General features: G+C 30.1%; 1 protein-coding gene across 6 annotated transcripts in view; it reads left to right on the top strand.

Annotated features, from left to right (window-relative positions):
• Window positions 1-1,574: 1,574 nt before the first annotated feature.
• The window catches only part of LOC129917120 (hemicentin-1), a 128,675-nt gene continuing 102,537 nt past the window's right edge, over window positions 1,575-27,712 (top strand). For 4 of the 6 annotated variants that reach the window (XM_055997470.1, XM_055997474.1, XM_055997473.1 and 1 more), the window contains exon 1: window positions 1,575-2,529. The gene's annotated coding sequence lies outside the window, so the exon portion shown is untranslated. The remainder of the gene's footprint in view (window positions 2,530-27,712) is intronic. The other 2 variants (XM_055997475.1, XM_055997476.1) reach the window with 1 other exon arrangement.

Here is a 27,712-nt window from a genome sequence, read left to right as displayed (position 1 = left end):
TATATTTAAAGACCCCATTAAAAAAAATAATTCTGTCAAATCACAAAATAATTTTAATATTTCCCGTTTTTAATGGAGACTTAAAATTTAATAGAATGTTAATAAATTGGGCCTAAATCTGTTAAATTTGATATAAAAGTTAAGTAAGAAAGTAAAAATTTTAGTCTTACTTTCCGTTTCATGAGTCTTTTTGTTGTTTGCTTTAGTATTTTAATGTGATAGATGTTTCTATATCGTATTTAATTTTAATGTGGTTAAAGAATTGTTTCATTGTATTGAGATTTAATAAAAATTCGTTAAATCGGCATGTAGCAAGTTGTTTTATCTATCTCGAAATTTTAGCGTCCTAAAATTTCTAAATTTTTTATAAAAGTTGGATTAACGATTTAGACTAGGTTCAAAAATTTTGAGATCGCAGGTCTGGTCATTTAGCTTTTAATTTTGCAAATAAGGTAATACTTTTCTTGATAAAAAGAATACTTTTTAAATCATTATGTATAAACGGTATCTGCCAAAGAATAGTTTTTTTTTATTTCTGAATTTCTCGACCACATAATAAGCGTTAAAGTTCTTGTAACCTTAATATTTAAATAAAAAAAAAAAAAACCCATTAGTTTTGAATTAATTAGTGAATTTTTTTATTTAATTTTTGTTTATTTTGTTTAATATTTTCGGAAAAAGGGCATACCAACTTTTGTGTTGAAAAATGTTAGAAAATTTCAAAAAACATTTTAAAAAATGGCTCTAAAGATTGGAATTTTTTAAGTGTTCGATGAACCTAGATAAGAATCCTATTGAACACTGTTTGGAATTTGCTGCGGGAAATGATTAGGATACGAAAACATTCAGTAGCCTGTTTTTTGGTCTTGTATAGAAATGGGAGAATTTGAAGACATTTAAATATTTTTCACTAAAATCGTCTCAGGCGTTCTTATAGAATTCGAATATCAAAGCAATTGGTATGTAGGAGTTCCTATAATTTTCTACTGAAATTATTGGTTGTCACGTAAATGTCTTTCCCAAACGCAGATTTAGTATCTTTTCTCTTCTACATAATCTCTCTGGACTTGTATATTGAAATTGAAATAAAATTAAGTTCTTGCGAATTCACGCATCTCTTAAAACCACAACCAAATAATAAAAAAAAAAACTGAAATAAAAACCAACAAGGAACAAAATAATCGAATTCCAAATGTAAGCAACATTTTGTCGCTGTCAACATTTTTGGTTGAAGAGAGCAAAACAAGCAGCCTCATAGTCACAGTTAACATGCGCGCTGCAGCGGTAATTCACTCAGCTTCCGGCGAGAATACTGTCATGTCACACAGTACTGTTCAGTTGTGCCCATCTGCCTTGCCCTCGTCGTCGTCGTGCGTCCATCCACCAAAGCACCCAACCAACCAACCACCCCGCCGACCGTCCACACCACCAGCGCATCACCACCAAGCCAAATCCGACAACACAATTTCACCAACAACATCACATTCACATCAAAAGACATTTCTATCTGGGCGAGAAAAATGTTGAGAACGACGATGTCTGATACAAAAGATACGGATACCAGCCGCACTTAGTACTTTTTAGTTTAGATTCGAGGGTTGATTTGGTCGGTTCGTTCTATCGGATGCATCGGGGGCGCCAGCAATTTTTTTCGTGTATAAATAAAAAATAAAATTATTATATCTCAGTGAGCGCATAGTGAGTGGGAATTCGTTTTTCTATATATTTTCATTCACTCACTGTCAAAAGTGCAATGTGTCGGTATAAGACATACTGACTTCTTCCAAAACCAAAAAAAAAAATACATAACAAATAAATTTTCAAATTGAAAATAATGTTTATAACGATTCCATGAGAGCAAAATAATAACAACAAAAAGTCAACAGCACCATTAAGCGGGAGCTGCTTCTGCTACTCTGGTAATGGATACAGATACAGTTTTAGCAATAAATTGTGATTAATGATAATTTGTTTTCTCTCTGCATTTCTCTCTGTGTACTATAAGTACGCGAAATAATTTTTGTGGATTAAGTTTTTTTCAAAAAAAAAAAGAAATAAATAAATTGCGTGTGTCGTTTTCGAAAAATATGCGTTTTCTACCCCAAATGAAAGTTTTTCACTACCAGACCTACTCCAACTTTCCCTTTTCACTTCATCTGCCGTCGCTATTTCATTTCAAATAAAATCAAACAAAAAAAAAAAATAAATTTAATTGAATTAGTGGAAGTTTTGAAATCAGTTTTTTTTTTCAAAAATTACGTAAAAATTGTTTATGGGAATTCGTAACGGTAACGTGTTGGCGGAAGAGGATAATCTTTACATTAATTTGAATAATTATTATTTGTGTTTTCACCGGTAATTGCGAGCGAGTGAAAAACGAGGTCATCCATAACCCAGTTGCAATATAATAATAATTTTCATTAAATCATCTTTACTGGATTAATTATATTGGACTATCAATAAATTGCATTGCACAATGTGGATATTAAAATAGCAGCAACTTCTGGTTTGTCGACCAGTTGGAAATTGGTGAGTACGAGTACTTATGTATAATATGTCAATCTCTCTGCTATGCCAATATGGTAGATAACCCTAATTGGAATCACAGCACACATATGCACTAATGATTCCATCATTCGTGAATTTGATAAATCCTTTAGAAAATTATTAAACGAATTCCTTGCTTGGTTTGGTCTGTTGCTGCAGCAGCTGATGGATCATCATCGTGCTCGTTAACAATCGTACTACATAGGAATCACTGCTAATTATAAACAGTAATTTCGTTGTGAGATGGTGCGTGAAATTCTCTAGTCGAATGGCAGGCACAAACTATATTCAAAAGATACAAAATTGTGTCAATGCAATTCTGGAGTGGTGTTCGGTCTATAGTTGGATACACATCACAAGAGTTTCAATAGAAAACATAGGTATACTCATACATCGAACGCCATCACGATTCCTACGACTCAAATAGCCTTGTGCAGGAGTAGGAACCTTTTGAATAAATTAATGTCAAAATAAGTTTCTTGCTTTTCCAATTTGATTGATGTATTGCTATCACTTGCGTGTGACGTTACTGAGGTGGCAAACTTTTATTAATAGAACGTTGACAAATGATTATGTATTATCTTGCTGGTTCTTCTTCGTTCGTATTAGATTATGTAGGTACTCATTTATATAGATACTCTACCTATTACCTCTATACTTAGGGAATGTCCTTACATATATATTTCTTGCTAAGAGCAAAATCCCTTGTCATTTTATCAAAAGTTCTTGTACACAAATAATATCCGTGTCGAATAAAACATGAGAATGAAAGGACGACAACGACAAGGACGATGATACACAGCGGAAGTAGCTTATCCATGCAATTGATCTTTCACAGATACATCTTATGGCAAAAAAAAAGATAACACCATGTCTCGTGCTCATTATATCTGAAACACACGTAAATTTATCCTTGAGATTTTTATTTCTCATTTTTTTCCCTGATTTTTTTTTCTTCTTGCATTTTTTTTTTATTTTCTGTGAGAGTTTAACCTGCGTTTAAGTACTTGAGCACTTTAGTATATTAAGGTCATGTTGGGTTGACATTGGTTTGTTGGTTCTTCTATTGCAACTTAACAGTAAGTTATTGTGGCACAATTTTGTAAGTCAAGCTAAGTTAAGCCTCATATATAGAGTAGTAGTATATTTGTGTTATGCTTTGAGAGGAAAAAAAAGAAGTCAAACCTTAACGCGTTTTAATTAAAAAATAAAAGGACTTGGAGCCCCGTAGAGAGACCAAGGATATTTGTATAGTCTTCCCCCAGTTCCCAGTCCTCATCTTTAATGTAGCAGAGTTATGTGGTTCCAAGATTTTAGCTTTTAAAATAATTATTAGAATGAGTATACCGCAAACACACATATATGTTTGTTTATGTATTAAAGAGAGGAAAGGAGAGACCACCCTGGCAAGGGAATTCTTCGCACGAAGAAAAATATAAAATTTTAGCCGCTTAAAGTGATGAAAACTGTCAAACAACAATTTCTTGTAGCGTATTATATAGCAGCTAGCTAACCTACCCTACCTCACAATTTTCATTATACTTAATTTAGCTTACCTTGCAATTCAACTCTTGCGAAATTATATTGCGTGGCGAACTTGTACGGCGAACCGTGAACCTCTTTATTTTTCTTAAGCTTCTTTTATAAAAGTTGAATGAAGCAATTGAGGCCTGTTCGTTCTGTACCATACACACATACACATACAATGATACACAGATACATACATATATACACATTCGAAGGATTTAAACTTTTATTTTTTTGTGTACTGATGCTGATGTATAGAGCAAATATTAAATTCCACCTCCTGGTTTTTTGAAAAAAACTAAAAAAGTTGCCATATAGTATAGGTTTAGGTACCTACCTCCCCCATCCAATTCAATACGCTTGGATACATTCGAATTTGAGTATAGGAATCGTAAAGCATTTAAGATGATTCAGTTTTTGTACTTTTATATGACAGAAAATATACCTAGCTTCAACGAGATTGTGTTTCATAGTTTTTAAAGTGCCTCAGGGGTTGGGTTTACTTGGAAAAATGAATAAAAAAAGAAGTATTTGAGTTTCATAATTGAATTGAAAGATATATATATATGCACACAGGTGAATGGAGTGTAAGTTTTTAGTTATGAAGTTTTATACTTTTTGGAACTTTATTTGATTTAATAGGTCAGCTATCTTACATGTCCTAGGTATATTTTTCCAAAAAAATCAAGCTTGAGTACAAAAAATTAGAAAAACGTCTTATTTCTTTTAAAAATTGTGTTTTAATGAGAAATCGGTTTACCTTCTTTACTTGGGTAAATTAATAATAACTTCCTTATGACTAGATTAATTGTGATCTAATTTCTTGCAAATTGGTTTTTCTAGTTAATTTAAGTAAATGTTAGACTTTGATATAGCAAAAAATTGTTTCCTCTATAATACTTTAAATTTATTAGTTTCTTGTAGGTAAGGCCTGCATGATGCTTTTTTTTCTCATTTTTAATGCATTAGATCAGATGAAAATATTAGATTTCTGCTAAAAAGATGGGATATTCTTTTTTAATAAAACAGTAGGTACATTTAGCGATCTCTCGACTGTTAATTGCAAAATTAACAAAACGAAAGTGCTTTGTGAAAATAATAGATTAACAACTATCAATTAATTGATAGTTGATAAACGTTAAATTTCGATATCTTACTACCTAATTAACAAAAGTTTTGAAAATAGAAAATTATGGCAACACTGTGATGTTCTATGATAAATAATCATGTCATAGAACATCACAGTGTGAACAAGTTTCCAACTTTTGAATTCAATAAGTTTTCTAGATTTTTTGGACCTATACCTACACCTGAAATAGTTCCAAAATTTGTCTTTGATATCCGGTTCAAATTTTGTTTTTCCTAAGATCCACTTTTTGAAGTTATACATAAGTAGTTGGAAACTGAAAAAAACCTGAAAACTTATAGATTTTTCGAGTTAGAAGCAGTTAGCACAGGGTTTTCAAAGCTGAAAAATTGGTTATAAAATCCGCTTTATTGCACGAACAAATTGTATATATTATATAGTATTGGTTTCTACCATATAATGATTTACCAAAGAACAATTTCGGTATTTGTTTGTGACTTAAAACGGATTTTTTGTCTTGGTAGCCTATTAGTTAAAAAACGGAAAATGTCAATTTTCCCAAAGAAAATGGTAAATCCATAATTCAGTTATAAGATTTCTCTGTGAGCAACTATGTACGTACTCAGTCTTATCAGAGCAAACTGATTTGCCCCGTTTTGATAACATAGCTTTTCTGATCTTGAGTTTGGTTCTGGCCATGAAATACAAAAACTATGATCATTGATCGTTTTGGTTTTGAGAAATTATTGGTCTGGGCCTAATTTGGTCAAATGTCTGCGTGAGCTTGGTAGTGTGAACAAGTCTCTTGCTTGAGAAGGTACCTGTGAGTGTCACTCATTGTTGGCATTGTAGCTTAATTTTTTTAATTTTTGGAACTATTTTCAAAACAGCTTTGACATATTGAAAACAGCTTTGACATGATGAAATATTTCTTGGCAAACAAAAAACCAGAACTTGAGTTAGTTTAAGGTTTGTTAACATTGTTTAATATTCTTGCGAGTAGATATTTTATTTTTTCTTGACCAGGACTTACAATTTTATAATCTATTAAAAAAAAAAAATACCTCTGGTGTGACATTCCATTGCACAAAATATTGCCCAACAGGGTATTATTGAAACAAGAGAATATTAACTGAAATATTTCACACAATAAAAAGTTAATTAAAACAAAATTAATATAAAACATACGATATTAATACTTTTGACATGGAATTTAGGAATTTCTAGAGCAAATTCAATATTCTTATATCGGTTTAACAATTCGAGGAAGTAATCAAGTCAATTGAATTACAAAATTTCACATTTTAGTTTTTTACTGTGCGACTAATAATATAAATTCCTTGAAATGTCAAAGTGCATTCGGAATTCAACACATTCCACAAACTTTGCGAATAAATATTTCATTTGAATTTAGTTTCAAATATTCAATATCAATTTTGTTGCTATGCTTTAATTTTTATTTCATTTTTTCTTTAATATTTATTTTTATTTTTATTTCTGGCCATATAATATTTCAAACATTGCAAATTTCGTATGTATTGAACAAAACTATTAAATTAAATTTTTAAATTGCTTCCTCCCTATATTTATTGTAAATATTTTCTTTTTTTATTTTTTTTTTTATTTTCATAATTTTATTTCAAAATTGTTGTATTTTATTAACTTGCTTTTTTAAAATAAAAATTAAGGTACCTACAAATATGAAATTTCGAAATATAATTTTGAAATTCAGTTTAATTCTACTCGCTCTCATGTTCACTTTGTATATATATTTGTTCATCTGTTCCATCATAACTCCTGAACTACTTATCCAAATATTAAAAATAAGACATTTTTAGAAGCGTCTTATTCCTTCGATGGTAACATGCTGTTAGACGTTGCCCTCTAGAGGAAAAAGTCATGACCCAATTCTTATTATTTTTCTTTAATATACAAAAGGCATACAAAATCCTTATTATAAAAATATAAATTTTATATAACTTTTAAGTCTAAAAAAAAAGTTTTAAAACTAAAACCAGATTACTCCAAAATCACGCTCTAAAAAGTATGCATTAAAAACATATTTCAGATAGCTAAATTGTTTATGTGATGTTCATTCAAAAAGCCTTAGTCATTATGCCGACAAATCTTTTAATATGTGAATTGCTAAACAACTGTTAACGGTTTTGAACTATTTCATTATTCCTTACCTAACTGCTTTGTAATGATTTGAAAACAATCAAACAAGTTCATTCATTTGAATAAATTCATAATTAATATGTTTATTCACAATTTTTTTCCAATGATTATTTATCTCACTTCGAGTGATTTCAATCCAGTATATTAAAATAAATGTTCACAAAATATGAAAAGAAAAACAAAATATCAGAAAACGGTTGAATACCTGCGAAAATAAAAAAAAAAACTTACAATAGTAATTAAAAATATGAAAGAATAAATAAATGGTTGGAAGCACTTTTTCTGTTAGGTATAATAGGACTGTTGGCTTAACCTTTATTTTCAACTCAAAAAACGAAGTATGATTTAAGGGCTATTTGGGAATAAACTATTCATTAATAAATTATAAGTCTTTTATAGCGAGGGGAAAATGCTTTCATTAAGTGTTTTTCCCCAAATCCTAAATGATAAATAAAACTGCCACTCGAAAACTTTTTTTTAAATCAACTTCACTGTAAATTGAAGAAAAAAGAAATAATCCACACGAAACGCCTAGCACATTCACCTTTAGGGATTTTCTTTAAATTCCATTAAATTATACAAAAAAAAAAGAAAACATTTGGAAAATGGCAGTTAATTAAAACTGACATCAATCAGAAAGTAAACAAACATATCGGGACGGAATTGCAAATAAAAAACAAACAAAGCCAAAATAAAATTATTTCTCCATAATTTGCGTTCGATTTTTATGTAACTTCTGTCATATTTATTTATTGATGGAGAATAACTTAAATTATATTTACATTTCCCATATTTATAAATGTATGTATCTTTCTGTTTTTTTTTTTTTATTTTTTTTGGTCTATGAAAACCTATTGAAGCCTCGTCATGAGTAAAAGTGAAAGGAGCTTTTATTTTTACATTGAAAAAAAAAAAACAAAAAAAAAAAAAATTACATGAACTCATTGCCGACTCGAAACAATCATGGCGCCTTAGTTCAATATTTACAAAATTCTTGTAAGAAGTCGGAATTAAATCTACATTTAAATAAATAGTTAAACACTTCTTGCCGAGTTGGAAACTTAGCCGTATAAAATTTCTAAAGAGTTTTTTTTTCACATTATAGTAACCGGGGATAATTGGCTCAAGAATCAAGAAGACTAACCCCTAATAAGAAAACATTCACGTCAGTCATTCGGGAGTTATCGGGGGGAAAAAACAGCTTTTTTTTTTCTTTTTTATACGTTTTTTTCATCTTTTTTAAGATTGTTTGTATCAATTTTTTTAGAAAAAAATTGTACATATAACACCTGCTACTCTGCTAGTTTTATGAAAGACTGATCAAGCTAAGCAGAATATTTTTTTTTGGGCTAAATTAAATAGATGGAGAATGCCAAACAAGTGGGTTCGGCTGTCTGTCTGTACTTCGAGCTACAGCCAAAACGAGTGAAGAAACCTTGCAGTTAGCAATTTTGGCAGATTCTCTAGGGGGGAAATTGAATTTTTGAAGTGAAAACTTCTTTAGTATCGTAGTGATTTGAAACAAGATGAAACGAAAACGTGACACGAACATTCAACTTGTTATAACTTTTTTGTTTAAATAGATAGATAAATGAAATTTGTACTGTAGATAGGTAATTAAATAAACTATAAATGTACAAAATTTCAATAAATTTCATATACAAAATTCTGAGATAACGGTAAAAAGATGTTCTTTTCCTACACATATATATATATATATTATATCTTTTGATCAAGTGCACATAATAATTTGATTTAAATTTAATACTCATGCTGATAACATAACCTTTCATTTGATATATCACAATTAACTGTACATGCTCTACAAGTTACACAATCTTAAATTGAAAAACTTGAAAAATACCTCAAAACACCTGTGGAGATCTGTTGACGATGACCAGTGTGGGAAGTACCGTAATCTCAGCTTGAAATTTCGACATAGTTGGCTTCAAAAAATTCTTATTTTTTTTCTAGGCATGGTAGAAATATGATTCATATACGTCATATAAAATGTGAAATAACCTTTCAGATGATATAAAATTTACTATAGGTTGTCATTTAAAAAATATATTTAATGGTGTTAAAAGAGAAAAAATAAGAAATAAAAAGAAAGGTAGGCCTAAAAACTCCTGGTACAAGCAAATGCAAAAACACCAGCATTCAGTTGGCCTCAGAAACGGAACAATACAAAACCGGGAGGCTTGCCGCCGATTTCTGAGGTCAACCCGGCGAACCCCACAGGCGGATCACTAGTGTGAAGCAGTAACGTGGGAAGGTTATGATCCCCTCGAAATCGAGATCATAACAGCGCCGAGAAAAAGGAAGAAGAAGAAGAAGGTGTTAAAAGAGAAAAAAGATTGATTTTTTTTTTTGCTTTTTTGATGAAAAGTGATTTGGTTTGAAAAAATAAGCTCTTTTTGTAGATGTTGTATAGACATGGACGATATAAATATTTTGAGCTGAAACAATAAGCTTTCAGATGATATAAAATTAATATAGGTTGTCAAATAAAAAACATGTATTTAAAGGAGACAGTACAAAAAATAGGTAGATTTTTTTTTTAAGGTTTTACTTCTACCACGTGTGAATTGCACACATGACTTTTTTTTTTATTTATGACCAAAACTAACGGTATCCCTGCCATATAACGGAAATAGAAAATTAAAGTTTTTTAAAAACAGGTCTAAAAATTTTAATTAAAAATTTTGATTAAAATTTTTGTGTGTAGTATTACACGTAAGAGCCAATTTTCGAAATACCGTTACTAACAGTACCTGCCATAGAAAGTTTTTGTTTCTGAATATCTTACAAGATTAACCCGATTTTAACGAAAGCGTTTAGTTTAGGGTAGTAGTAAAATTTTTTTTTTTTAAATATTTTAATATTTTTTTTGAAAAATCAATTTTTTGAAAACGGATTGGTGAAAAATTTTGAAATTTCGTTTTTATGTGGAAATTAATTATTTCTTCAAAATTTAGAAAATTTCTATAGTAAAAAAAAAATGAAATAAATAAATAAAATGAAATACAATAAATTAAATATTTAAATGGTTATTTTAATATAACTCAGTCTTTTTTACACAACTTATATTTAAAAATATGACAACGAGTTTCGGAATTAACATTTCATCATCTGGTTTCCAAACTTTTTTTAAAAAACTTTCGAAAATTTTTTTCAAAATTTTTTTTATAGGTACAATCAAATGGTATACTTGGTTTTGTGTCAAAGATCATATAAAACGGTGTTTAGTCAATTATGGAAAAAACGTCTTGGTATTAGTACTAAGAGAAGACATATACCTACATATAATAAGTAAAACTTGTTACCATTATCCCTGGTCTCCCCTAACATTCACAAAAATTGCAAAGTTTGCTGATCCAAATTGCTTTCAAACTGACCCACTATATTTTATGCCCTCCAGCCAATAACCTCCTACGTGCGAGAACCGGCCCTGCACGGAGAACTCTCTATACTCTATATATTGGAAACATTACGTTTGATTTTGCGGCATGATTTTATTTACTTTTTTTTTTTTTTAATAACACGTTCCATACGCAAACACTGACATAAATAATTCCTATGGTGAAGGGACTTCACTCACATCATATTCTGCAGTCAACTCGAAATTCTATTTAGGAATTTTGACATTAAGGTGTGTCGATATCGGCATTGGCTTGGCGTTGGCATCCCAGAAAAAATAATACAAAATCAGAAAAAAATAATAATTTGTCTGTGAAAACATCGCAGAGAGCACATCATAATGTATCGATTGAAAGACTAGCAGCACAGGGAATTCAGTTCAGCTCTCAGAGGACAGGGCAGGTGGTGATGGGACGATGTGAGTGAGGGTTGAAAGAAGAAAGAAATCTGGGCGCCAGGATTCCAACCGAGGAATCATCAGAATGATGGGATAAGAATGTCAATACCTATATAATATGATGTGTTAAAACAACTGAGAACATAATATGTGTATCTAGAGATATATGTATTTGTATGCAGTGTTGGTAGGTAGTTCGTGTGTATGAGAGGCTTCTTTTCAACTTGCTTTCAATACCAGAAAATAAAATAAGGTTTCCCATTCTTCCCTTTATACTTGCGTTCATAGGAGATAAGTTAGGTTTCAGGATTGGGATCCTGTTGAAGGATATTTCTTCCTCTTAATATATCATACTTCATATTAAAATGTTATGAAGGTGTACACCTACTCGAAACGAAACCTACAAATAAATCCTTCGAGCTACATACGACTCCTACTCCGGATTCTAGTTACTTGTCTTGAAATATTCGTACAATTTAATTTACAAATGTGGTCTGTGGGCCCGAAACGAACGAAACCGAATTCAATGTGAAATCAGGGTGCGAAATGTGAATACGAAATTGGGAACGATATATTTTGATAGAAACAAGCACATTGAAAAACCCCAAACCCTTTTTGCAGATATAATTGGATTTCCACGTTTGGGATTGTTATCTTAACTAAGAACAATGTGTGGTTTAAGTCCTTTACTCATGCTTCCGATCCAAGATAAGGGTCAATCGACATCATATGTGTGTACGTACGTCGTACAGACGATACCATCAAATGCATACCTATATTTCGTCCTGTGAACTGGTTTGTGTATGTGTATATTTATATTACCATTTTCAAAGCTTTTTGAAGAGATTCGAAAAAGTTAGCTTTTATAGTTTTACATATACATAGACCGCAATTTAACATTCATTTGATTTGGAATTAGTTTTGTGTGTTTGGGATTTTTGACGCTCTCCATATTAGCTCTCAAATTGTTTGGCCCTGGTTCTGGTTCCGATGCCTGTGGAAACTATTTGTTAACAAACATCCCCAAATCAGACGCTAAAGAGGCCAACATTTTTGAATCTCAACCAACCGACATATACAGGGTGTCCCACAGTCACCGCCCCAAATGAAAACCATGGATTCCTGAGGTCATTTTATGTCGAAAAACTTAAGAGGTAGTTTTCTCGTTTTCGTCACGTTTTCGAGTTACCACGGTTTTTATGATTTTTGCTCTCTTGATCTTTAACTGGCCTTATCTTTGCCAAACTACGTTTGATTTGCAATATTTTTTTTACAACCAATCAAGAATTTACTACAGTTTAAGTTTGTCCCAAAACTCTTTTTTCTGCGGACAACCGTTTCGCCACAATTTTGCATCAAACACAATTTTCTTCGTTTTTAAAGTTGTTTCTTACACTTTCATATCATTTTAGTCAAAAAAACACGTAAATGAGTATTAATTTTTTGTGCTTTTTATTAAAGCCCAGTTTATTTTCATAAAAAAAAATAAGTTTTATTTCATAAAAAAGGCTACTGAAAGTAATTTTAAAAAAAATAAACAAACTGAGTGAATTAAAAAAACAATAATTTTTAAATAAAAAATTAATTTAAATGAATTAAAGACTTTTTCTGAGCTATTGTGGTTAAGAAAAGAACAAATAGATAAAGCTCAGAAAAAGTTTTAATTCATTTAAATTATTTTTTTATTTAAAAATTATTTTTTTTTTAATTCACTCAGTTTGTTTTTTTTTTTAAATTACTTTCAGTAGCCTATTTTATGAAATAAAACTTAATTTTTTTATGAAAATTAACTGGGCTTTAATAAAAAGCCCAAAAAATTAATACTCATTTACGTGTTTTTTTGACTAAAATGATATGAAAGTGTAAGAAACAACTTAAAAAACGAAGAAAATTGTGTTTGATGCAAAATTGTGGCGAAACGGTTGTCCGCAGAAAAAAGAGTTTTGGGACAAACTTAAACTGTAGTAAATTCTTGATTGGTTGTAAAAAAAATATTTCAAATCAAACGTGGTTTGGCAAAGATAAGGCTAGTTAAAGGTCAAGAGAGCAAAAATCATAAAAACCGTGGTAACTCGAAAACGAGACGAAAACGAGAAAATTAACTCTTAAGTTTTTCGACTTAAAATGACCTCAGGAATCCATGGTTTTCATTTGGGGCGGTGACTGTGGGACACCCTGTATAAAAAAAAGTTTTAGCCTAGAAAAGGTCAATTCTGTGTATAATCATCATCCTCGGGCTGGAGAGATGGATGAATATATTTTTATGTATTTATTGACACATTGAAGATGTAAATGAAGTAACCGGAACCGGATTTGAACTTTTCTTGTGAGGGTTGCGTTTAATACCCGGAGATTTTTTTTTTTTATATATACTTTTTTTTGTGTTTGTTGTCTTGTTTGGCGAAATAGAATTTTAAGCTAAAAAGAACAGACAGAGGGCCCCTTTATGGTATATCGCTGCCGTCGGTGATCTAAAAGATGTTTATTTTTTCCATTTTGGATATTTTAGAGAGCGAAGCAATATTTTAAGGCGCTGTGTTTGTACTTTTATAAGCCCTGAGGTTTAAGCACTTTTCAAACAGAGAAAGAGGTTGTTTTTTTTGTATTTATTGATGATGAACATAAAATATGAATGTTTGAGTTTAGAATATTTGTTTTGTTTTTTTATTTTATTTTCTAAAATATTTGAGATGATTTAGATATTTTCAGATTGAAGTTAATTCCATCGCTGAAATAAAATCAGAAGTATGGGAATATTATATTTTTTTTGTATTGTTCTTGTCTTTTTAGAAAAGGATTTTAGTTCTGAGAAATTTTTAAAATATTTATTAAGGACTTTTAACTGATTTCTATGAAATTAGAATTTATTTTTCTCTTAGTTAAACTCATTTCCAATGTTGTAAGACATTGGTAATGCAAAAGTTTTTTCTTGGAGAAAAGTAGATTAAGATTAGGAGGAAATTTGACTGTTTTGACATTTATATTCTACGACATTGAAAATTACGATTTCATTCTATTATACAATTTTAGGAATGACATTTCTGTTTTACCAACAAGAAATGATAGGTACTATCGAAATTGGTAAATAAAAGAGAATTATGTACAAGTACTAAATGGTTATGGTAAAGAAAAACAAACGATATTTTTCTTGCAAAGATTTAAAAAACTTCCAAGTAATGAAATTGTATAAAATGTATTCTATTCGTACTCGAAAAATATTCAATGTTTTGAGAATTCAATGAATGCTCTTTACTAAACTGCATTTTACGTACAATTTTTGGGGTGCATTTTTCAAGTAGAAGGCATCCCAAATTAACTTCCTAGATAAAACTGTTAGGTATCCGGATTCAAAGGCTTATATATTGTATATAGTGTTTACAATTTTTTTTTATTTTTTCAGATATGGACTTTGATATGTTGAATTCAAATTGTAATTATTTGCGATCTAACTGCAACTTTGGAAACTTTTATACATTTTTGAAAACTACAATAACAGGGCAACTTTTTAAAATAATAAACCATTCTCACACCGTAGAAAAAAATTTTTTTTTGGTGTTGCTCTCATAAATAAAAGTTAAAAATTGATTTTTTATAAAACTTGAAACTGTTAGTTAATTTGCAGCAAAATGGCGTATGGAATAAAAAATATTTTAATTAATTAATTGTTGTATTTGTCAATGTTTTAGTAAAAGAATTGTAAAAAACAAAAATCGATAATGCTCCCATTAGGAAGCAAAATACTGTTGCAAAGTAGGGATTTTTCGAAATTTCACAAAAATTGCATTAAATCGAAAACCGTAAGGATTTGGGATGAACAAGTTACCAAATTCTGAGAGCCCTTAAGATCCCCTATCAGCATACTTCGCTTGATCCATTACTTTTGTGACACCCTGTATGTTTTTATATATTTTTATTAACGCCAAACTATATAATAGGTATGTATACAGGGTGTCCGGTAAAAAATGGATAAGCCTGAAATGACTGATAGCTAAATTTATGACTGCACTAAAACCAAAAAGAAAAAATTTCTTTCTCAACCAGTTTAGAAAAAATTAGCTTTTTTTCGTTCAGTGTATGTTAAATTTCATCATCTTACGTTCTCGTTCACCACAACCACGAATGAATGAATTTTATAAATTTCTTTTTGAAGTTATACTTCTTATGGGAGGGTGGGTATGAAAATTTACTTTTTGACAAGAATGTCAAAGGGATTATGACGCGATCACCCTGGGTAGCAGGGCTGTCGTTTCACCTTTAGAGTAGGCAGTACTTTAGTATTTAAAAATGCAGTACGCCGCAGTACGGCAAACATAAAATACACAACACGTTGCAAGTTACATGTTTCATGTGGCAAGTTGCATGTGGCAAGTTGTATGTGGCAAGTTGCATGCGGCAAGTTGCGTGTGGCAAGTTGCATGTGGCAAGTTGCGTGTGGCAAGTTGCATGTGGCAAGTTACATGTGGCAAGTTGCATGTGGCAAGTTGCATGTGGCAAGTTGCATGTGGTAATTTCCATGTGGTGAGTTGCCAGGGTTGCAAAAAGCTCACATTTCAGCTCAGCTGACAGCTCAGCTCAAATTTGAGCTAGGTACCATAGCTTAACTCATTTGAGCTGAGCTGAAAGTGAGCTGAGCTGAAAGTGAGCGCCCCAACTTCCAACGCCTATATCTCGGAATTTTGAAAAAAATGAAAAAAAATTTTTTGATGCCAAAAGGTAGCGGGGACTCTAACCTACATTTGGGTACAACTCTCATCCCTGTAGGTCCACGCGTTTTTAAACCGGGAGAACTTAAAAGTAAAAAAAAAATTAGGCACGATTCTGATAAAATAGGCATGATGTGGCGGTTTAACATGGAAGACGATTTTTTAAAAATCTGATTATGTGCAAAGCGTAGGCCCATGACACAAGCTATCATTTGGCATCACTCCCAAAAATTGCTCTCAAGCGGTTTAGCTTCTAGGAGCGTTCAAAGATTCGGGGATTTTTTGAAAAAAAATTTTGCCCCAACTTTCAAAGGCGATTTTCTCGGAATTTTGAAAAAAATCGAAAAACCGGATTATACCCCTATCGGCTAGCTGAGAATATAAGCTTTCATATGGTACCACTCCCCTGCCTCTAGATCAAAGCGTTCCAACGCCTATATCTCGGAATTTTGAAAAAAATGAACAAAAATTTTTTGATGCCAAAAGGTAGCGGGGACTCTAACCTACATTTGGGTACAACTCTCATCCCTGTAGGTCCACGCGTTCTCAAACCGGGAGAACTTAAAAGTAAAAAAAAATTAGGCACGATTCTGATAAAATAGGCATGATGTGGCGGTTTAACATGGAAGACGATTTTTTAAAAATCTGATAATGTGCAAAGCGTAGGCCCATGACACAAGCTATCATTTGGCATCACTCCCAAAAATTGCTCTAAAGCGGTTTAGCTTCCAGGAGCGTTTAAAGATTCGGGGATTTTTCGAAAAAAAAAATTTACCCCAACTTTCAAAACCGATTTTCTCGGAATTTTGAAAAAAGTCGAAAAACCGGATTGTACCGGAATTTTTTTTTTTATGATAAAAATAGAAATATTTTACTAAAAAAATAGAAATATATTTACTATCAAAAACACCAAGAGAAAAGATCACGAAAAATTATCTGTCTTATTTATAAAAATATCTATGTGTTAAAATAATTCCATTAATAACTAGAACCAAACATCTTAAGCTATGGTGTTTTATAAAAGTTTAAAATATCTTCATATTTCATTATACTTTCCAAATAAAAAGCAATGTATCCTATCACCCATCACAGCTCAGCTCAGCTCACTTTACCTTAGCTCACCCAACAGCTCAGCTCAGCTCACCGACAGCTCAGCTCACCCAACAGCTCAGCTCAACCATCAGCTCAGCTCACTTTCGGCTTAGCTCAAATGAGCTGAGCTATGGTACATAGCTCAAAAGTGAGCTAGCTCAAAATTTAAACTGAGCTGTGAGCTGAGCTCAGCTTACTTTTCAGCTTTGTAGCAACCCTGCAAGTTCCATATTGCTACTACTAGTGCTGAAGCACACACAATCCTCATAAAATTACCATATAGCATATTTTATCCGCAATTTGTTTACTTTCGTTAAGCATATACCGTACGTTCTGAACCGCACAACATGAGTAAATTTCACAGATTAAATTGAAAACTACATGGACGCAAGGAGGATGAAAGAATTAATTTATTGTTCACTTGATAAAAATGTAAAAAACGAAGTGTGGATTAATTAATTTAATAATAGAAATTAAAAATATCAAATGAAATTCATTTATATACAGGGTGTCCCACAGTCACCGCCCCAAATGAAAACCATGGATTTCTGAGGTCATTTTAAGTCGAAAAACTTAAGAGGTAATTTTCTCGTTTTCGTCCCGTTTTCAAATTACCACGGTTTTTATGATTTTTTCTCTTTTGTCCTTTAACTGGCCTTATCTTTGCCAAACTACGTTTGATTTGAAAGATTTTTTTTGCAACCAATCAAGAATTTATTGCAGTTTAAGTTTGTCTCAAAACTTTTTTTTCTGCGGACAACCGTTTCTCCACAATTTTGCATCAAACACAACTTTTTTCGTTTTTTAAGTTGTTTTTTACACTTTCATATCATTTAAGTCAAAAAAACACGTTAATGTTTCTTAATTTTTTGTGCTTTTTATTAAACCCCAGTTTATTTTCATAAAAAAAATAGGTTTTATTTCATAAAAAAGGCTACTGAAAGTAATTAAAAAAAAATAAACAAACTGAGTGAATGAAAAAAAAAATAATTTTTCAATACAAAATTAATTTAAATGAATTAAAACTTTTTCTGAGCTTTATCTATTTGTTCTTTTCTTAACCACAATTGCTCAGAAAAAGTTTTTAATTCATTTAAATTAATTTTTTATTTAAAAATTATTTTTTTTTTTCATTCACTCAGTTTGTGTATTTTTTTTTAATTACTTTCAGTAGCCTTTTTTATGAAATAAAACCTATTTTTTTTATGAAAATAAACTGGGGTTTAATAAAAAGCACAAAAAATTAATACCCATTAACGTGTTTTTTTGACTTAAATGATATGAAAGTGTAAAAAACAACTTAAAAAACGAAAAAAGTTGTGTTTGATGCAAAATTGTGGAGAAACGGTTGTCCGCAGAAAAAAAAGATTTGAGACAAACTAAAACTGTAATAAATTCTTGATTGGTTGCAAAAAAAATCTTTCAAATCAAACGTAGTTTGGCAAAGATAAGGCCAGTTAAAGGACAAAAGAGAAAAAATCATAAAAACCGTGGTAATTTGAAAACGGGACGAAAACGAGAAAATTACCTCTTAAGTTTTTCGACTTAAAATGACCTCAGGAATCCATGGTTTTCATTTGGGGCGGTGACTGTGGGACACCCTGTATACTGAATGAGAAGTATAACTTCAGTCGCGTGTACATGTACACACACTCTTTTTTTTATAATTTTCTACAATAATTCACTAAAACCATGAGCTGTTGCACTTTTTCTTTGAAAAAATATTGAAATTCGTTTTTGGATGCAAAATGTAAAAAAAAATATTTTTTGAAAATTTTTAAACACCTGTGGTATAAAAAAAATCCATACCTAGGAACGTAGGTGGCCAACTTTTCTAAAAATATGCGCGTCCAAAGGGGATTGCAGAATATTAATAGTTTTTATCAAATCTAGAGTTACTAGGAAGTTATTGGTACCAAATTGCAAAAAAAGACTATTAATTTAATAAATTATTTTAACTTATAATCTTAAGTTTTTTCACATTGCTAACACAAATGCACGGATTCCATTAGTTTTTTTGATCAGTCATATTTAACAATAAATCTTCTAATACATTATCCATTTTTCAAAAATGGATGAATTTCTCAAGTGCAAAAAATTAAAGTTTTGAAATTTAAATCAATTCTCGATCGAATGAAAAAAAAATTGAGGATGGTACAAACTATACTTATAAAAGCATTGGACAATTAACATTTCTTAACACCGTCGATGCCCTCTTAGTCGAAAGCCTTCAAGACCAACTGTATACATAAATTTCAATGCATACATTGTTTAAAAAGTTTGCCTGCAAAAAGTTCAAAACAATTTTACAAAAATTGTAAATTTGTATTATGTTCTGTACAAAATAGTGTGAACACATGATTAGGGTAAAGTGGAACCTGGAACAAAAGGATAGCGTAAAAATATGCATATAGAGATTTTAGTTTTTCTGTCTACCTAGATGTAAGAATAAAGTTTTAAAGCTTTTAATGGTCTCCATCTATGAAAAAGGTGCTTTTCCATGTATAATATGCATAATAACAACTTAACTTTATTTAAAACTCAATTTAAATCCCCTTCAAGCTCACATATCCTTCACCTATACGCTATATAAATAAAATTCAGAAAATTGCGGCTCAACTATACGTTATAGGTACCAACTCATAATCCTTATAGAAATAAGGCTCGAAGCGATTTCACAAAAAAAAAAAAAAAAAAAATAAAACACCAATTCAAAAACGTTGTATTTAAATTTAATGTAAATTTTCATAATTACTTTCACAAACTTTCTCCGGGAAAGAAATAAAAAACAACAAAAAAAAACACATTTCATAGAACAGTACAGAACAGAATGTTGTTAAAAACTTCCTTTCGACTATGTGGCTGAAGGTGTCATAAATTCGCTTGCATATTTTATATTGCAAAGCTAGTTAGTCATGAAATTCATAGTGGCAAATTGTCCTTTATTATTATTTATATACAAAATAGCCATGAAATATGAACCCAATGTAAAAGGCATTGTGTGTGAAATTCTTTTATATTTTTATTTTTTGTTTTGTTTTTATTCTCTTCATTTTCCTTGCACTCTTTCAACGCGCTTCACATTCACCCTTAGTTGTTATATGTGTTGCCAAGTGAATGTTGCAGGATACCTTCGGGCGTGTGTCCATTGCCTTGTTTTATATTTGGTTGGAAGCATATCACCTCTATGTTCTGTGTGTTGTTCCAAGAATCGTTTGTCTTTTACATGCATATCACTTGAGCTTTATGGAGAACGCATACACTCTCTAGACACACTCTTAGCTGCTAATTGCTATAAAAGATACACATGACTTTGACCACTTTAGGTTGTTCTCGTATGAGAAAAAAAAACAGTTTGTTTTTGTTTTTTTTAGTGTCTTTGGTACTTGAACTCGTGTGTATTTCTATGCTCGAGCCAGGGCCCATCAAGGCATCATCATCATCCAAAAGAAAGGATAATGGAAAAAGGGTTCTTCTATGTTTTGTTTCTATGCTCTATGCCTATAACATAAAATATTTAATAACTAGAAGTTGTATAGTAATGAACAGAGTTTCAAATTAAACACTTTGCCATTTTTGGTTTATGAAAGTTAGGAAAGTCTTATTAAAACGTTTTAGCGGTTAAACTTGGTAGTAATTTAATTTTATGCTGAGTAGATAAGAGCTTAATGATATTCACAGAGAAAGCATTATATCTTGGCAAAAAGATTAAAATACTCACAATAAACAGTGGTTTGAAGAGAGTATCCATTTTGGAAATTGATGTGTGTGTTGAAGAGATAAGTTTTAAACAATAAAAATGTGAAAATTTGTTGTTAAATAAAACAATAACAGATAATTATTATCATGGTGCCTATTAAAATTTATTAAATCTTATGATGATTGAAGTGATGATGGCGGTAAAGTTTTACAATAAAAATAGATTAATGACTGTGACTAAAAAGTCGGGACGCAAAGACATAATAATATTAGTGAAGGTGGTTTTACACCAAATGGATTTTTGTAACGCTTTAAACTGCTTAAAGCTTGAAATAAATAATAAACAAATAAACAATTGGCTTTAAAATGTTTAATCTTATTCAAATAGTAGAATTATTTCTATATATTTTTCGTAGAATGAGAGTAGAAAGCAGATTTTTGTATTTTTCAAAATACAAAACCAAAAACTGATTTATGAAAGATTAAATGAAGACACTTGAATTTTCACTTTTAGAATAATTTTTTGATTGAAGGAATATAAGGCTTCAAGTACCTAACGTCATTTGAACTTAAAGTTTTGGTTTCATGTAATAAAAGAAAGATGAACTGTTGTAGTGGAAACATTTTTTGTTTGTTCCATAAATATTTATAAAACTGCATTGTTATTTCTTTTTTCTGTCAGCTCGTAGAGTGGCTATCCCTGTTAAAACGATTTGCTAGAAGCTATCAAACTGATCTCGAGAGCAAACTCGCAATTGGACGTACGAAATTTAGATTTTTAACTTCTCTTACTTTTTTGAAAACTGCAATACCAACCCAAGTTATTGAAATTATAAACCGGGGACAAACGATACATTTTTTGCGGAGGGCTGCCAAGTTCTGAGACCCCTGAAGTTGGGTTTTCAGCGCATTTTATTTGGGCTATTACTTTTGGGACACCCTGTATAGTACATTCATGCAGTATGGCATGAATTTATTATATTATTTTTCTCTGAAAATCCCTGTTTTTTTGCATTCAAATTGTAATATCTTTCGTTCTAGTTTCAACTTTGGAAATTTGTACGCATTTTTGAAAACTGCAATAACACGGCAAGTTTTTAAAATAATAAACCTGTGTCACACCTTACAAATTTTTCTTAGGGTGTTGCTCTGAAATAAAAGTTAGAAATTGAGTTTTTATAAAACATGGAATTGTTAATTTATTTGCAGCAAATTATCTTACTAATTACAATTATCTTATTAATTTCCTTGCATTTAAAAAATTTGTTAATGAGCAGCCCAAGAAAAGTAAGTTGTATTGCGTAATGTGTTCAAAGCGGCGAACATTGTTTATGTAAAGAACAGAATTGTTAAAAGAGACTTAGAGTTTGTTATGCGACACAGAGTCAAGCTTACAGTAGACAGTTTCTGCATAACAAATTAAAGGGAGAATAAGTATTTTTACAAGTTTCAGTCTTGTTTCTTGTGGTGTAAACTCTGCAGATTGCCATAGTTTACGAAGGCCACCATAAATTCTACCAACAACATAGATAATATGCTGATTACAGGTAAAATACGATTTAACTTGAACCCAAGGGTAGTGACAATATCGGCAAACGATATTCTGTTATTAGACAAGAATATTGGGGGTATAATTGTTATATCTAAGCAGTTCTTAGAAATAGGCAGTATTTGAGTTTTAGCAGCGTTCAAGGTAAGTTTGTTTGCTAGAGACCAGTTATAAATAGCTGAAAGATCTTCATTAACTCTGCACACTAAATAAAATTTGTTTTCAATACATTCCTTGTAGTCGAGTAAAATTAAGCATAAAATTTGTAAAATCTCGGTATCCAGGGAAAGTCGGTGAATCTGTAAAACTTGTGTATAGGGCTGCATTATTAAAAGGTCAACTCAATACTTTGAGCTTAAAATGTTTGCTAAGGAGTACAGTTATCGAGTTGATTTAAGATTATTTTGTTGAAAAATATTATATTACCAAATATTACTAGACTAAGCACCACACACAAATGGAATAAAGGAGTCTGATGATCGGATTGGCATCCGTGAAACAGTACTGTAACTCTAGCCATGAACACTTGGTGGCAGCACCTTCAAAATGTTGTTGTTGTTCAAAGATTATAATGAAATTGACGGTATAAAACAGCAGCAAAACTGCAAGTATGGAAGCATACGAAACTTAAAAAAAAAATATCTACATATATTTAATATTTGGTAAGTATAAGCCTCGTACATAAAATAGCAAAGGTGCTGGACCCAGTCAAAAACCATGAAAAATCAGTAAAATTACCAGTTTTTCAAAAATTGTTTTTGTAATTGTAATTTTTTAATATTTCTCCAAAAATTACTATTCTTAAGCTTTAAAATGCCTTTTCAAAAAAAAAAGATATCTTCACTAGACGCAAAACTATAGTAACATGAAAATGACGTTTTCCAAAAGTCCGAATGCGTTAAGCGGGGAAACCACGCAACTTAAAATTAAATCATCATGAATTTGCTTTCTTACAGTCCTAGAGAACATCCCTACAAAGTTTGAGCAAAATCTAAAATGAGACAATTTTTTGCTTTATTTTTTTAATCTAATAAATCATATCGTATTCTCGAATTGATTTCACAGTTCATTTTAAATTATTTATTAAAGACCTGTTTTGTAAATATGATATATTTTTCCAAAACATCCGCATTTCAATATTTTTTGTTTTTAATTCGTTTACCAATTAATTTAATTTTTAAACACTTCGGTGAGTTAAAATAAGAAAAAAACGTGATTGAATAATTTTATTTGAATTGCTTACGTAAAAAAAAACTTTACTTTATTTATAGTCCCTGCATGAATTAACATATGTTCCATCTCATCAAAATAAATAAAATGAGAAAAAAAAGGTAAAAACAATTTAAAAAATAAAAACGGGTTAAATTTCACCCAAGGGTATGATTCCAGCTAAGCAATGAAATCGATAAATTACCATCGTTCAAAAACAGGTGCGATTAGACCCACATTATAGCCTGTTTATACGCACCATGGATTCACGGATTTAAACTATGAATATTCTATAAGTTTGTGTTTGTAAATCCCTGGCAAATGGTTTTACCTCTAAAATGTATCTATACATACGAGTAGGATAGTAGATATACATAAAACACATGTAAGTAAAGCAATAAATTAAAAATGACTGCGTATAAATCTGAATACACGAAATAAAATTGTTACCGCAAAATAATTTGGTGCTAGTATGATGTTAATTGCATTTTAGGCACCACATATCTCACTTATTGAATATAAACTTTATCTGCTCTAATTATACTTCACTAAATCCTTGTTTTTGGTTTTTAGCTATTTCGCTTGCCAATATAATAATTCGTAACTGATATGTTTATAATAAATTATATTTAATTTAGTGAAGAATGCAAGTATATCATACAGGACGTATGGATATGGTTATGAGAATTTAACACGTCCTGCCAATAAATAGAATTTCACAAAAAGTTATAAATGATTTTTGGGAATTTGCAAACAATGCGCATTTATGCAATAATAATTATGTGTTTTTGTAGTTAATTTTGTATGATGCTAAAATATCATGATTAGTGTGGTTTAGAAGTTAAATGCTTTGTTTATTAATCGATATAAATGTGGTCAGCTAGAAGGAAGTTTATTAAGCAGCTATAAGCATATCAATTGCAATTGTTCTGTTTGTTTGTAATTGAAAATTAAAGGTTTTTTATTTAACCTTTACAAATGTTGTTTTAAAATACATTTACATTTTTATGGGGAACTAATTTCGAAACAAGCTCTATTATTTTATTTTTCGAATTTAAACATAAACTGAGTTTCGACAACTCGCAAGTTCAATTAACCGGAAGTAGTTTTTTGTTCACGAATAATACAAAAACAAAATTTACTGATACCAAGGGCTAGATTTTTTTATATAAAATTGAACGCTCTACAAAAAAGGCCAAAGAAATTTTTTTTGATAAACAACCCCGTTTTTGATGATATTGAACTTTAAAATATAAAATGTAATTTTTTCTTCATTTTTTTTCAATTTTTTGACGAAATTTTTAGGGTTTTCAAAAAATTTGGTAAACTTTTCGAATTTTTTGTATTATGTATAATGTTTTTTTGTTTCATAGATCCTTTAATTAAACTATCAAACTACTAACACCATCGTATTAGAATTTTTCAATAAACTCGAATTATTTATTTTTTCAACTAAAAATTATTTGTATTAATTTTTAGCGTCGGTTTTTTTTATATACGAAAATGATAAAATCTAGCCTTTTTGATAAACCATTAAAAAGTTATAAAATTCAAAACTAAAAAAAAACAATCTTTCCCATGTAAATCATGATTTGCGATGCGACAGTACTTACACTGAGGGAAAAAATAAATTCAAGTTGAAACGTCTTTTTTTCAAAGATAACCTACTTCAATTTAAGTTGCTTTAAGATACGAAACCACCAAACATTAACCTTTTTTCCACTTTGATTTTAAAGTGTTTATTTTCAACGCAAAATCATTCCGAATAATAGTTAAACCATAATGTGATTTTCATTGATATTACCTTGTTTTATGGTGGCTTTTCCCTCAGTGTAATTAAGGGTAACTTTTACATTTTTTAGAAGCAACAATATTTCCGATATAACTATGAACGAAAAAAATTTAAATTTAATGTTCACTATGGCGTATACGTACTTTTTTATTTTTATATAAATTTGAATTTAAATATTTAAGTTTACCTAAGAACTTGTATGTTTGAGATCGAGTGCAGTATATAAAAGCAGATATGGTCTATCTGCAAACTATATGTGCCCTTAATTATGAAAGTGGACTAAGTCACTCCTAAAAATGGCATCAAATCTAGCCTAAAAATAATTATTATTTAAGGGGTAAAGTTTATTTGAAAGCGAAATTGCAGTAAATAAACTTCTTTATTGCTCCTCTAGTGATTTTATAAAAGAAATCGTTGTAACAAAATTATTATGTAAGTTTTTCTTCAAACAATGCAAAAAGTGACTTAGTCCACTTTCATAATCATGGGCACATATATGCAAACAAATCTTCATAATTGTTGGTAACCCTGTAGTTGGCCAACAAAATTTCTCAGAATATTTGTATTTGTTTTTTTTTAATTGTTTTCTTCAAAAAAAGTTTTGTATGCATATTAAATATTTTCTTAAATACATATTTCAAAAAAAAAATGATGTGCTAAGAAATAAAATAGTATCTAATCTACACATGTAGGCAAAGCTTGAAAAAGTAATCACTGAGCTATTTTGAAAATTGATTTTTCAAAAAAATAAAAGAAATTTGAGTTATTTTTTAAATCCAAATTTTATTTTTTGTTGAAAACTCTAATTTATTTTGGCATTGATTCTACTTAAATTGTCGTCGAACTCAGTTTTACTACTCAGGTGAAAGTGATAATATGGGACCAAAACAGGGTTGTAAAAATATCAATTTAAAAAAAAATGCATTTGAAATAAAAATAAAAATATTAATTGCAAATAAAAAATATTTGCATTGAAAAAAGTATTTATTGCAACTTAAAAATATTTGGATTTAAAAAAAAATTATTGCAACTGAAAAATATTTGCATTAAAAAAAAAACCTTGCATTGCAAATACAAAATTTTTGGCATTGAAAAAAAAAATCAATGCAAAAAGTGTGTATTAAATATTTTGTTTTAATACTCGTCGAATTTCTTAAAATTTTGGCTATTTGACCATATACACTTTTCCAACTATAATATTGATAATATAAGGTCAAAAAGTCAAATTTGTAAGAAATTGGACGATCATAAAAAAAAAAATATTTAATGCACATATTTTGCATTTAATTTTTTTTCAGTGCCAAAAATTTTTTATTTGAAATAAAATTTTTTTTTCAGGGCAAAATATTTTAAAGTAAGAACTTTCTTCCCAAAGTACAAACAATGCATTTTTAAAATTGAAATCTGAAGAGCTATTTTCGAGAAAAAAAAAACCTTTTCTCATTCGGTTGTTGGCCGTTAATTTTGGTCCTAAAATAATGTTAACTTCACCAGAAACTCTTAACTAGGATGTTTAAAGTAAATTACTTAAGTGGTTCAGGCTGCAGTTGAGACAGACAGACAGAAAAATATGTTAGACACCATCAACCCAAATTAAGAAAAATTGACGTTTTAAACAAAATATGCTGGAACAACCTGTACTGTTTTTTTAATAACAAGTTTTGTTTTTTAATTTATTTACAACTCAATAATAGTTTAAATAAAGACAACCAGTTTCCTTACTTAATTTCACCAGTTAATAAAAAAAACAAGTAAATGAACATTTTTCAAATAAATGTTGAAATGAACCATCTGAGCTCAGGTATATTAAATTTCAAGCACAACACAAAACACCTTGCCAAAAAAAGTTTCATTACATTTTGATTCACTTTTTTACTTCCACGTAAAATATTGCCACTTCGTAATTATAATCAGGTTTCATTCCCTAAAGCCCCATTTGAGAATAATCTCGAAATTTAAAAAATAAAGAATAAAAAAAAAAATCAGCAAAGATACTTAATCTACTACTTTGAATTCAGGATAAGTAACAGTGGTTATGGTTATTATAGAGATGTGTTCCTTAAAAAAAATATTATTTTTTTTTTGTTATAAAAGCCCCAGTTATAAGAGCTCCCAATCGACTTAAAACAATGTTATGCATACCAATTCTTGAATTTCACCAACGATAAGATCAAAGAATTGAGGTTGGACACAACTTACAAACAATACTACTACATTATATTAAAGCATAGCCAAGAACGAACCGTTCCCCAAGCTAAAACCAAAATACTTCTCCAAAAAAAGGATCAAATTTCCAAGGAACCATAAAGCAGAATTATAAATTTGGCTTTCCAATTATTTCATCTATCTCGGCCGGCAAAGTGTTGGTTAGAAGCGAAATGGTTCCTAGTCACTACTTGGCCTTTTCTCCGCTCTTCTCCTTTTCCATTGCCAACGGTAGAATTATCATTAATAATGAATAAAAATGTTCCTAGCATAAAGGATATATCCATGGAAGCAATGAAAGGGGAAG

Source organism: Episyrphus balteatus, chromosome 3 (genome assembly GCF_945859705.1).
Source record: "Episyrphus balteatus chromosome 3, idEpiBalt1.1, whole genome shotgun sequence".
Taxonomy (NCBI): domain Eukaryota; kingdom Metazoa; phylum Arthropoda; class Insecta; order Diptera; family Syrphidae; genus Episyrphus; species Episyrphus balteatus.
This window is presented reverse-complemented; position numbering and strand designations above follow the sequence as displayed.